Genomic DNA, 13,550 nt, shown 5'->3' with positions numbered 1-13,550 from the left:
ATCGCTAGAGAGAATGTCATTTGGTCGCTGATCTGAAGCAGTTAAAAGCAGGCTGTCACAGTTAATCAACTCTGCATTGCCAGGCACGCTGTGTAAGGAAGCTATTCCCTTTGTAAAAATGATTGGTCATTGAGATCATGGTGTATAAATATTTAAAGCAGCACTGTAACATTTATGAAGCTAAGCCTAAAATATGTTGCATTACTTTCACCAAACAAGTATGGTCAAGAACAGCACAGTGAAACAGGCTGTTCATTATTAACCCTCTAGTGCGAGTGTCTGCCAATGGTGGACAACCGCACTACCTCCCCAGTGCCTCTGTGGGCCATTGGCCAAGACTAGGGAGGTATATAAATGCCCCTCTAGTGCTCTGCACCAGAGGGAGTCCTTTATTTCATTTTTACCTCAGTCTGCTTGGGAAGAGCTTCCAAAGTAACTTAAGTGATATTTCTTTTTTTACTGCAGTGACGATCGGCGCACAGGATGCACTGACATCATTGCAGTAAAAGTGAAAGTAAAACAAGCTGATGAGCATGCTCAGGGGCATATCTCAGCTTTCCAAGCACTGATTCTCTTCAGAGAAGCATTCTTGGAAATGGGAGAATCTCTCCTTTCCAATGGTACCTCAGACCAATGGATACCTGCTTGCGGATCACTGCAAGAGAGCGATCCCTAAGCAGGGATCCACCCACTAGTCACCAGGGATGGGGGAGCAGCCCCTTAGGCAAGGGCTATGCTCCCCTAGGGTAAATTATAAAATGCTAGTCAGTCGGACTCTCCAAACATGAGTCGATCAGAAAGGATTTCGACATGGAGTCGGTCGGAATGCTTTCCGACCGACATTGTAATGAGGCCCATAGTTTCCTTGGGAGAACCTGAGGGAATGTATACATATGACCAACTCTGCATGTTCCTGAAAGCTGGGAAGATTGTGACTTTAGCACGCAAACTATTTGTTGATTCCCGTTTTAGGAAAGAAACAAGACACTTTTATCTGGAGTACTATTTTCCTATTTTTCCCAAAACCTCAAAATGTTGCTGCATTTTGCTAACTTTCTTGGAACCTTCCAGGAGACTCAACAAACCTTGAGTGCCTTTCGAATCCCCAGTATGTTGGATAAAAAGGACTCAAATTTGGCGTGGATAGCTTATGCGCAAAAGACTTTCTGAAGTACTGAGCACAAACAACCCGGGGGGAGGTGGGCAGTGCGGGCGAGACCCTGCCGTCAAGGGGTAAATAAAACATCCATAAATTAGTGTAATGAAAAAACGTGTAAGGAAAGTGTATTTACTTCATATGTAGGTGATCAAAAAGGAATAAACCATTGCAAAATTTCAACACAGAATGCTATGTCAAACATTAATATTCAAAGCCACTATTTAGTCCACCCATTGTACAAGCAAGTGACATGATCTAGATGTCTAAATGTTCCTGGAAGGAATTTCGAATAGCATCAGCGGCATTGCTTATTTATTCAGCTGATTTAAATATGGCGAAGTTACTGCCAGGAGGAAGCCTAAAGTGTTTTTAATCAGCATGCTGAACATCATGAAAATATTAGAAGTATTTGACGAGAGTTTCTGTATTAAATATTTAATTTACTGTGATACAGGATAGAAATCTGATGCTATGTTCATGGTGCCTAAAGCAAAAGAGCTTCTGGGACATCCTTTCCTGCAGACACTGCACCGTCATATGCCAGCCAGAGTGGCAAGATAAATATTGTAATGCATTTGGAAATCTATGATGCTTCTGGAAATCTAGTAGATAAGTGCGCAGGTATGGGGAAGACTGACCACGATGGATGGTCACCACACAAGAGGTGATGCATAACTAGGGCATCATTTAGGTGCTCTTTAGTAGAAAGTAGAGTGAATCCCATGAACTCTTTGTGTCAACACAAGAAAGCGATGCACTGTGGGCACAATTGACTATATAGGCTGGTGGATTTGTATGTGCGGGGGTGGGGGTGCACGCACAGAAACAGCTTGCCACTGCCCCTGCTGTCAGAACTTGTGTTTGGGCACACTTCGCTAGACCATTGGGGGACCAAGACTGGAGGCATTCTGAGACTGCACCAACCCCCACTTGAATTGTACACTCCCTTCAAGGTTAGGTGGGTCTCTGCATATGGACACCAAGCAAAAAACATGTCTTTGGCTCCATGACTGTGCTGAATTGCTATCAACGACCCGACCTGTGTCCCACGTATTGGAGACTGTTCATTTGTTTTTCTTTAACTATGCTCACAGCCAAAATATTCTTGTGGCGAATCCGTTTGTGGCAAACCAGGGTCATTCCCATTTGTTTTAAAATGTATTCCAAACGATGGAGACAAAAATATCTGTTATTATTGGATGTTTCATATATTCTGCACTAAAATAAAATTAATGTTTTTGCAGAACAACACATAATAACGTTTTTCCATTAATTCTCACAATGCAGATAAGGAACTGTTTTTCAGATTAGTTTATTTCCTTCAAAATCTAAACAGCAATCCAGACAGGGGTCTAAGTAGGTGAGATCTGTGGGGCACGACGTCTCCAAACTTTTTAATTTTACAAAAGCCGCTTCCTACTTTTTTTACTAAAAGGTAACAGTCCCGAGACGATTAATTACCACAGTTGAGATATCTGATCGCCTGTGCTGTGATACTAAGGGAGGGACAAACAGTTTAACAAGAAACAAGCCTTTGTGTAGCCTAAAATATGGCTCCCATTAAAATATAAATGCTTGCATTTGGTTAATATGCAAACATAAAGAGTGCTTAGAAGCCACTTTTGGCTTTAATTCGGGGAGTCAACTGAAGCTTTGCGATGACAAAGATTCAGTATTTTTGAGGGGGATTGCAAGGGTGTTTTGAGCTGAGATGTGGAGTGTCTGCTTTTAATGGAGAGTTTTAAGATATGTTTGCACTAGGCACAAACTGCCTATCACAAAAATCTAAATTTTGGAAGCACTTCTTATTAATCCTACACATTAATCTTTTTGTGCATTTCGTGGAAGCCTTTCTTATACTGTGAATAATACAACTTCTAAATAATGACTTACAGTGCTTTCAATCACAGTCTGGTACCTGATAGCACAAAAAATATACAAGTCACTATACCCCACTGCACTGATCGGGATTCAATTATGTGTCTCTCTGGTCAGACACAAGCATCTACAGTGATTACATTACCCTATAGAGGTTTCAGTATTTAATATAGATCATTTCTCCCTATTTAGCTTAACTTGCATATTTTATTTATGGTTTGCATTATTTTATATGCAGTTATCTGAAGGTGAAAGGCCAAAAATAGTTACAGGATATCTTGTTTTAATAGCCGTGCCTTTGATCCCGCACCAACACTCACTGACGCATCCTCACGCAATTTGGTGAACAGGTCCACATCATCACATTTCCCATAAGGTGAAAGATTTGATGCTGTTTAATAGCGTGAAACAGACCACAAATCGCCACATGAAAGCAAAGATTACCATGGAAGCAGTAGTTATGTCTATTAGAATTTTCCAGTGAATGGTGCCGTCTTTCTACGCAGGCAGTACTGGTGGTTAATACTCTACGGTCCATATGAACGAACCCAATTTGCAGTTCTTAATGGTCCTAATCACTATTTCGAGCCATTAAGACATGCAAAATTGTGTTTCGGTATGTATGGAAGGCATATGCGGCATTGAAAAATGCGGTTTGCACCCTGTAGAAATCATATTTTGTGATTCACAAAAAATATGAAATCGCAAATAGAAACTCCCTAACCGCATGTACATAGCATTTCCTAATTACGACCAGTCGCAAAATAATGGCCATTTAAGAAATGCTATTACCATCAATTCAGGTCTGATGGTAACCAGGAGCAAACTTAAAAAAGGCACCCAAAATGTATAAACTCCAAGTTTATTATATAAAGCACTTATCATACGTATGTCACTAAGTAAATAAGCATCTGCTTCTCCCACGGAGGAAGATGAAAACACAGAAATCTAATCAAAGACCAACTCCAAAGGAAGCAGACATCTTCATCTTCCAGCATAACTGCACTGAATGAATTCACAGAAGGAAGTGGGTATGCCATTTAGTGAACTATAAACACACTTACATATCTATACTCGCTAACAATTTGTAAATTTTCTGTGTAGTTTTCTTCAGAGAATTTCTAACAAATAGACTGAGTTCGTTTTTAGATGAAAGGGCACTCAAGTCGAACTGGTTGATTAAAAGAATAATACATGGTTAAAACTAAAAACAATAAAAATGAAATCTTCCATAAATGTGTGTGATAACATCTATTGCACATTACCATTTTCTATCCTTTATTCTAGTCACTTTTTGATTGTTGAATGCGGCCCCATTTCAACGTTTCCTGTGATATTCTCATTCATATGGCTAGGAGTTGTTTCAAGGCTGCTGGCGTTTTTCAGTGTTTAATGAACCGGTGGGTAAGAAAACAAGTAACAAGTGACTCAGACACCTAATTTCACCCCAGTGATTTGTACATGTCCAAGACATCACAAGTACCAACCACTTAAATAGCTGATAAAGTGAATTGGGGTATCCCAGGTCACTAATGATGCAAGAATCTCAGGCAAAACAAGTGCCAAACATAGGGCAAACACTACAAGAGCCCAGAAATGTAAGAAGTGCATTCTTCATAGATCACCAACAATGTACGAAGTGCTGGAACAAAAAGACCCCAACAGTGTAAGAAGTGCAGACATGAGAGTTTTCCAAAGATACACAAACAATTGTAGACACCACAGGTGCGGAACAAAGGTACAAATGCCCAACAATGCAAGAACCACAGGTGCCTGAGAGTGCAAGAAGAAGAGGTACCACATATGCATAATAAGGCTACCAGCAGAGACACCACAGGTGCCTAAAATGTTATAAGCACAGACATCTTAGGTGCACAACAACATAATATAGGTTCTCTTTCATTGATGCAAAATCAGCAGACACCGTAAGTGTGAAACAATTAAATCAGTGCATGCACCAAAGATCATCATCAGTGAAAAAAGGCAGTTGTCCAAGGGTCCCAACAAATTAAGTGCAAAAACAAAGAATGTCAAGTATAGGCACAACTGGGGTTCTACAATGAAAATTGACACAGGCACCACAGTTCCCCAACGGTGCAAGCAGTGTAGCAATATAACAATACATTGAACACTGTTCTATAATGCTGCGAAACGGGAGTTACCGAGGGAATCCAACTGTGCAAAAAACCTGAGACTGTCAAGGTGTTACAAGAATCAGAGGCATCGCTTAAAAGCAACAACAGTATGTGATGACCAAGCACCACAGGTACACAACAAAAGAGGCAACTCAAACACCACACATATCCAGCTATATATGAGTACAAACATGTCAGCAATACAACAGTGGAAGGTGCACTGGCACTGCTGATGTCCTAAACTGCATCAAGTGCAGTGGGTACTTAAAAGAGTGGAACATTTAGATTAATTGCAAATTTCATAATTTCACAATTTCAGTGACAGCTAAAGTCACTACTGGCGCTGTTTCCAAAAGTGCAATTTCCCCTTTAGAAAACACAATTTTGCTATTTCGTAATTTGCAATTTCCTAAGCTGCAATTTTATTCTTTTTGTAGCATAGGGACGGGAACCATGACAGGAACAAGATATCTGTGCAGGAAATGAAAGGGGCAGAATGTGTGGCAACTTTAGCCAAATTCAATTAGAGAATCTTTCCAATCATAGCTGACTTCAATCTTTAAGAGCTATTGCACTTTACTCTCCAGACAGAGAGGTGGCTGAAGCAGATTAACATAGAAATTGGCCTGCTGTATGCCAGAAGACTTTCCATGTTCCTGGTGAATGACTGAAGATAAATATCTCTTGCTTTGCCTTGTACTGCTAGAACAAAAAAATCTGCTCTGCTCTGAAGACGTAGAGAACTAGGCTGTTGATTATGCCACAAGACTGAATAGGCCTTGGACTGCTTAGAAGGAGCACCCCTGCTGGTTGGAACTTCTCTCTTAAGCGCAGTGAGTGTGGAAGACCCTAAGAACAAAGGTGTTGAAATCTAGATTGTGAGCTGAACATCATCTGCGCCATCTTGTCCATTTCCTCAGACACACCACAAATATGCACAGCAGCCATTTTAGGCGCCATGGCCTCTCTGCCTACTGCCGATAGCCAGCGCGTCTCCCCCCCTCACTCCCCGGCCTCGCAAGCACACACCCCGCCCCCTTGACAACCCCCGGTCTCTCCTGCTTGGGCCCTAAACGCACCTCCAGCGCGACCCTGCCTCTGAGCCACATCCCGTGCTGAACCCCCCACACCCTTTCATCTCATTCATAAAACAGGCCCTTTGATAACCTCTTCCTCCTTGCCCGATTGTTCGGCCTGATCCCAGGCCATCACTTAGCCCAGCAGATGCAGTTTATTGCCCCTACAGTAGGACCTCGCCTCACTTCAAAGGAGCGGGGATTAATCAATGCCCTCACACACCCCAGATCCGATCGATTACCCGCATTTCTGTTCCCAGCGGAATGTCCAGCTGCGCGATAGCCATCATGCTGAGATTAGGGGTGGGGACTCCTACTGTAGATATGTGTGGGAACGGGCCTGAACCGGGGATTCCAAAGATACCTTTTCCGTACTTCAAAGCAATACCACGGATGTCACAAATGTAACAAAACCATAAAACTGTGTATAAGGGGCCAGGCCTCAGAGATGCGGTTAGAGCACCTCGAAACGATACCTCGTTGTCTGATCTGATGTGTTCTGCTCCGTCGGAAATAAACTCCTGTTTCCTGCCTTCCAGTCTCCAGCGCCTGCCTCTTTACTTGATAATCGTGAGTTGGGTGAGAAGCGGCTGACGCCGGGCAAACCTTGAAAGGGGTAATCGACCTGATCTGCCTGAACCCTTTGTTTAACAATTGGCGTCCCAAACGTGGGGCCCATCAGCGACACGTGGATCCAGAGGGAGAGGTCCTGACGACGGAGTGAACGACTGCAACGATCGGGAAGTGCACCTGCCCGATAGACCCTCGTCTGGCAGCCGATCATCCGAACTTCACTGGTTCCGAACAGACCTCTCTCGAGTGATCTACGGTCCTGACTGGGAACCATCAGGAGTGCCGCGACAGAAGATAGAGGACGATCGGGCGCTGGAATCGGAAGACAGGAAACTGTCCATGCGGTCCGGGTAAGGTCGTGTAACACGACAAACTGTGAAATATTTGATTGATTGATTGGAAAATACTAGTATTACTCTCCGAATTGTTGGTTCTCCTGGAGATTCTCTGTCTGCAAACGGAGAGGAATAGAAAGTATTCTCTCTTCCTTTGCAGGTAGTGAAGGGTAGGTAACGCAGGCTTTTGCCCCCGTTGTAATCCGTCGTGCCTATCTTTCTCCCCCACTGATTGATTGGTTGCCCGAACATTGTTTGTTCGAGGATTGCTTTCTCGAGAATTCTCTGTCTACAAACGGGGAAGGATAAAAGTATCCTGTCCTCCTTTGCAGATAGTGAAGAATAGGTAACGCAGGCTTTTGCCCCCGTTGTAACCCGTCGTGCCTATTTCTTTCTCGCCACTGATTGTTTGATTGAACGGACATTGATTGTTCGATATTGGTTCTGTGGAGGTATTCTCTGCTTACAAATAACGTGGAATAGAGATATTCTGTCTAGTCTTTGTAAACAGTGAAAGGGTAGGTAGCGCAGGCTTTTGCCCCCGTTGTAACCCGTCGCGCCTATTTTATTCCTCATTTGATTGATTGATTGTTTGTCCGAACATTGACTGTTTGGAATTGGTTCTCTCTCTCTGGGTATTCCCTATTTGCGAATACTGTAGAATAGAAATATTTTGTCTAGTCTTCACAAAGTAGTGAAGGATAGGTAGTGCAGACTTTTGTCCCCATTGTAACCCGTCATGCCTATCTTCTCCCCATTGTTCAGTAGTTGGTTCAGCCCGGACCGCTTATTAGAGGTGGATCATCCGGCTCCTCTGGAGGGCACCCCTAATAAGGACATGTTTTTAAAGTATGGACTAGTCGCCGTAGCTTATAGTAAGTTATGGCATAAATATACTAAAAAGGATCAGGAAAGTCAGTGGCCACTGATAGGATCCTTCGATGACGCAAAAATAAGTGTGCTTGAAACAGCCCTTTGTAACAATAAAACAACGCCCACTATGCTTGATAGTTTCGGCATGTGGCGCAAAGAAACAGAACAACGAAAGAAAAGAGAAGAAGCAAGAATAGGAAAAGAGTTACGAAAGGCAGCCCACCTGACCGCTAAGAAACTAGAAGAAGAAATAAAAGAAAGAAAGGAGGCCAGACAAAAGCAGGAATCTGAGTCGGCAGGCCAATGCCCTGTTAGGACCCCCTCTACGCTCTACCCTGAGCTACCCTCCAAACAACGGGCGAACGATGAGTTACTGCTAGGTCCTCCGATCATCTACATGCCCCCCCATATGCCCCCTCCCAACCTCTAGTACAGCACCTGCCAGCTCCGAGTGCAAATGAGAATGACCTTGGAGCTGGTACCCCAGCCCTCACGGCCTCCGCACCGACCGCATTAGTAACGACATCAGATGAGCTCGAGACTAGCAAGCAGCCACCAGCCAGACTGAGTAGATTGAGCAAAGATGAGCGGGATGGAATTGACAAGATAGTAAAGACACTGGTAGAACGGAAGGAGAGCGAAGAATACACGATAGATATGCCCAATTCACATGCCGGTAGTCACAGACGGCATTTCGTTTTACGGTTTAGCTACCACACTCTGAACGCATATGAGGATAGGTATCAGAATCAGGGTCCTGCTAAGCTGACAGCTTTATATAGAAAAGTCAATGTTGGAGACGAGGCTGAGCATGACGTGACGGACCTCTTCATGCAAACGCTTGAGGTCTTCCGCCACCTCACGGAACAGAAACCAGAAGTTAAGATTACAGTCCCTGACACGACTGGGTCCTCATCAGAAGTAGCCACCACTATGATGCCTATCAGAGAAGCCGCCCCCTACTGTGTTCCCCCGCGAGGTCAGGGAACAAACGACGATATCAACCACGCAGATGCAAAGGGGAGGGTTGTGTACAACTGGGTTTATCAACCATGGGATCGGCAAGATATTTTAACTTTTAGACAAACCCTGCCTGATTTAAGAAAGAACCCGACAGCATTTTATACCGAACTAGGTACAGCCTTGGGTTCAACAATAATGACTCTAGCGGACATTGACTTGTTTTTCGGGCTATGTCTGCCGGCTGACGTGTGGAAGCAAATCCGGAAAACCGACCACACAGATCTGTTCGGACATACCTGGAATCAACTCAGTGAACTAGATAGACAGCGAGAGCCCGGAAAGAAACCTGTAAAAGACATACTGGAACTCCCGGACAAAATAGTTCAGAAGCTAAAGACATTGATCCCAGAGAAGAAGGTAGACTGGTCGATAGTCACGGCTTGCCGTCAGAAACACCAGGAAGACGTATCAGAATACTTCTCCCGATTTGAAACAGTGTTCTCCAACTACAGTGGCCAAGACATGACCACTGCAACCGGACAACACCTATTCGTGCAAAACTATGTAAAGGGTCTATCGCAAGAGGTCTCCCAAAAGTTACAGACGAGCGAGAGTAGTTGGGGGGCCTCCAAACCTGCAGCTATCCTTCAGATGGCTCAGTACTACGAACACCAAAAGAACGAGAACGATAGGGCGACAGAGAAAAAGAAAAAGGACTTGAAAGAACGAGTGATGATTGTTCAATTGCAAGGAGTGACGACAGGAAGGGAACAGTGTACAGGAAACTACCAGTCAAATGCCCCTAGAAATCCACCCCCTAGAGACCGCACACCCACACCCGGCGCTCCACGAACAGACCTCGATGAGAACCAATGTGCGTTTTGCAAAGGATTTGGTCATTGGAAGTCTCAATGTCCGGTTCTCCTGGAAATGATTAAAAATAAAGAGACGAGGGACATGACAAATGGCCCCAGGACTAGAGGGCAGGGACGAGGGCACACCCACGACACCAACAATGACAGACCTGGCAGACCGAACACGTTTGACCGTCCCCGACAGAATCAGTGCCAACAGTCTGACTGCGACAATGCCCGCGACTTTGCATAGGACTGCCAAGGGCAAGGAAGGGATCCAGTCGAGCTCTATGTTGACCAGCAAGGTCCTTATGTCACCACTAAGGTCCTAGGTACAAAGTCTCCATTCCTGGTAGACACTGGCGCGACACGTAGTGGGTTATCTAAACGACTGATTCCAAGGGCACCCTTGTCTGGCTCACACATAACATCAATAGGCTTTGATGGAACGCCCTCCACTAACCCCTTATCCGCACTGGTCTCCTTCGACTTGGACAGTAACCCCACTGACACGACGTTTCTGCTTTCCTCCAATACCCCCGATGCCATTATGGGACTTGACTTACTGAAACATTTCCGAGCTACTATCAGGTGTTCACAGGACGGAGTTCGAGTCATTCTGTACGATAACCCGACTCTGCTCAGACCTCATTCTTCACGACACATGTTCTCCATCTCTGACACTGACGCATCCTTACTTGACTCTCTACCTCTGTATCTGTGGGCTAAAACTGACGCTGATGTAGGACGAATGATGATCGACCCCGTGCGCATAACTGTTCGCCAAGATGCGATACTCCCAAAACTCCCACAGTATCGGATATCGCCCGAAGGTGAGAAGGCATTGGTAATGATAATCCAGTCCCTGGTAGAGGCAGGAGTGGTAGAGGAAGTAGTCAGCAATATTTGCAACAGCCCTATCCTACCCATTGTGAAGAAGCAGGGCGAGGGAGATGAGAAAGCGTACCGCTTCATCATCGACCTTCGAGAGGTCAACAAGGTAGTTGTACCTCAGTACCCCGTAGTCTCAGATATCGCCACCATTCTGACCCTGATTCCTTCCACAGCCACCACCTTCACTGTATTAGACCTCAAGAACGCTTTCTTCTCCATCCCCATCCACCCAGACAGCCGCTACCTTTTCGGCTTCACATTAAAATCCCACTCATATAGATTTTGTAGAGCTCCCCAAGGTTACACTGAAAGTCCCAGCATCTATAGCCAGGCCCTCAAGAGACAGCTGGACGCCGTTCAGCTACCGGAGGGAGTGGTGTTGATACAGTACGTCGATGACATCCTTTTGGCGGCCGACACCACTCCACTTGCAGTCACAGCCACCATCCAACTCCTGCACTTCCTCGCGGAAAATGGCCACAAGGTCTCCAAGAAGAAGTTGCAATTCTGCCAACCCCAGGTCACCTACCTAGGCCACCTCTTGTCCAAAGACAGGAGAAAGCTTACACCCGATCGAATTCAGGCCATTCTAGAAACCCCTGTCCCAAAGACCCAGAAACAAGTCCGCTCCCTGGTAGGCCTCACCTCCTTCTGCCGGCAGTGGTTGCCAAATTTCAGCCTCATTGTAAAGCCACTACTTTCCCTACTAGCCAAAGATGCCCCCTCCCCACTCCCTTGGACCCCCGAATGCCAATCCTCCTTCAAAGAACTTCGAGACGCCCTTTGTTCTGCGCCAGTCCTAGGAACCCCCGATTACACCAAGCCCTTCTCTCTCTACACCCACGAAAGGGAGGGGTGCGCTTTGTCTGTCCTAACCCAAACTATTGGCCCCAAGCAACGACCATGTGCCTATTTCTCTGCCACCCTTGACCCCGTAGCGAGAGCCTTGCCTGCCTGCCTTCGAGCCGTAGCTGCCGCTGCTGTCTCTATCCAACAAAGTGAGGGGATCGTACTCTCGAATTCCCTCACGGTTCTAGTACCCCATGCTGTTGACACCCTCCCAAACCAGACTAAGACACAGCACCTGACTAGCGCACGACTGACCGGATACGGACTGACTCTGCTTGCACCCCACATCACGCTGAAAAGATGCACCACACTGAATACAGCCACCTTGTTGCCCCTGCCCAAAAACGACCCAAATGTCCCCCCTCATACATGACTGTGTGACCCTCACAGACGAACAGACTAGGAGTAGAGTTGACCTCCGAGACACCGCCTTCACAGACCCTGAAGGAGAGCTATGGGTAGACGGCTCTTGCATAAAACTCCCCGACGGCACCACCTCAGCTGCCTATGCAGTTACCACAGCCCGAACTGTAGTTGAAACCGCCCGCATCACGCAATGATCCGCACAGGCGGCAGAACTGATTGCCCTCACACGAGCATGTATTATAGCGACAGGGACTACGGCAAACATTTACACGGACAGCCAGTACGCCTTCGGAGTGGTTCACCATTTTGGACTCTTGTGGAGAGAAAGGGGATTCCTGACGTCCCACGGCACGCCCATCCTCCACGGAGATCTAGTCTCCGCCCTGATTGAAGCAGTTCTCCTCCCAAACGATTAGCTGTAATCAAATGCCAGGCACACAGGAAGGTGACAGACTTAGTCGGACAGGGAAACGCACTGGCCGACATCACCGCCCGAACCACAGCTGAGAATAGGACGACGACACGCATGTATGTGACCAGGTCACAAGCAGAAAAATGGTCTGATGCTAGGGAAACGATTAGGGACATCCAGATGGCCAGCTCACCACACGAATTGACTGAATGGACACGGGTGGGAATGAAAGACGATGAAGGCTGTTGGCGGACAAAGGACACTAACAAATGGTTGCTACCCAATTCATACCTGATCCCCATACTGACTATGGCTCACTCCCCTGCACACATAGGATCTGCCCCCATGACCGAACTCGTCCCCAAGGTCTGGCACAACGACAAAATCCCCGACTCAGCCAGACGCCTGGTCCAGCAATGCCTTATCTGCCTGCAACATAACCCTGGGAAAGGAACTGTGGTACCCCGGGGAGGGTTTGGGGTCCCCGACCATCCTTTTGAGGTCCTCCAGATGGACTACATCCAACTAGAAAGATGCCAGAGCCTGAAGTATGTATTAGTCATTGTGTGTGCTTTCAGCAAATGGGTAGAAGCCTATCCAACCTGTGATAACACTGCCATGACCACTGCCAAGGTACTGCTGAAAGAGTTTTTCCCTCGCTACGGTCTTTGTCGAATTCTATGGAGCGACAACGGCCCCCACTTCATCGCTGAAGTTATCCAACTAATCTTGAAAGGGTTGGGTGTAAAACAGAGGTTTCATGCAGTCTTTCACCCCCAATCTGCTGGCTTAGTTGAGCGACACAACGCCAATCTGAAACTAAAACTGTCGAAGATAGTGGCCACCACAGGGCTTAAATGGCCAGATACCCTCCCACTGGCATTGCTATCGATGCGCTCCACTCCCACTAAGCATCATTTGACCCCCTACGAGGTTGTATTTGGGCGACCGATGAACCTCTGGACTGCCCCTAAAGCGACCTCCATTCACGACGTCCCGGACGTCCTACTGTCTGATTACTTGTGCAAATTGACTAAAACATTGTCTGTCATTCATCAGCAGGTGCAGCAGGCCATCCCCGATGCTTCCAGGGGTCCGGGTCACGATATCCAACCGGGGGATTATGTGCTGATCCGAAATTTCCAACGGGCAAAGAGTCTGGAACCCCGGTGGACGGGCCCCT

At 46.2% G+C, this 13,550-nt stretch overlaps 1 long non-coding RNA gene across 1 annotated transcript in view; it reads right to left on the bottom strand.

Annotated features, from left to right (window-relative positions):
• LOC144772567 (uncharacterized) overlaps nt 1-13,550 on the bottom strand; it is an 858,949-nt gene that overhangs the window by 829,820 nt on the left and 15,579 nt on the right. The window lies entirely within an intron of this gene.

The sequence above is a fragment of the Lissotriton helveticus genome, chromosome 8 (genome assembly GCF_964261635.1).
Source record: "Lissotriton helveticus chromosome 8, aLisHel1.1, whole genome shotgun sequence".
NCBI classification, from domain to species: domain Eukaryota; kingdom Metazoa; phylum Chordata; class Amphibia; order Caudata; family Salamandridae; genus Lissotriton; species Lissotriton helveticus.
This window is presented reverse-complemented; position numbering and strand designations above follow the sequence as displayed.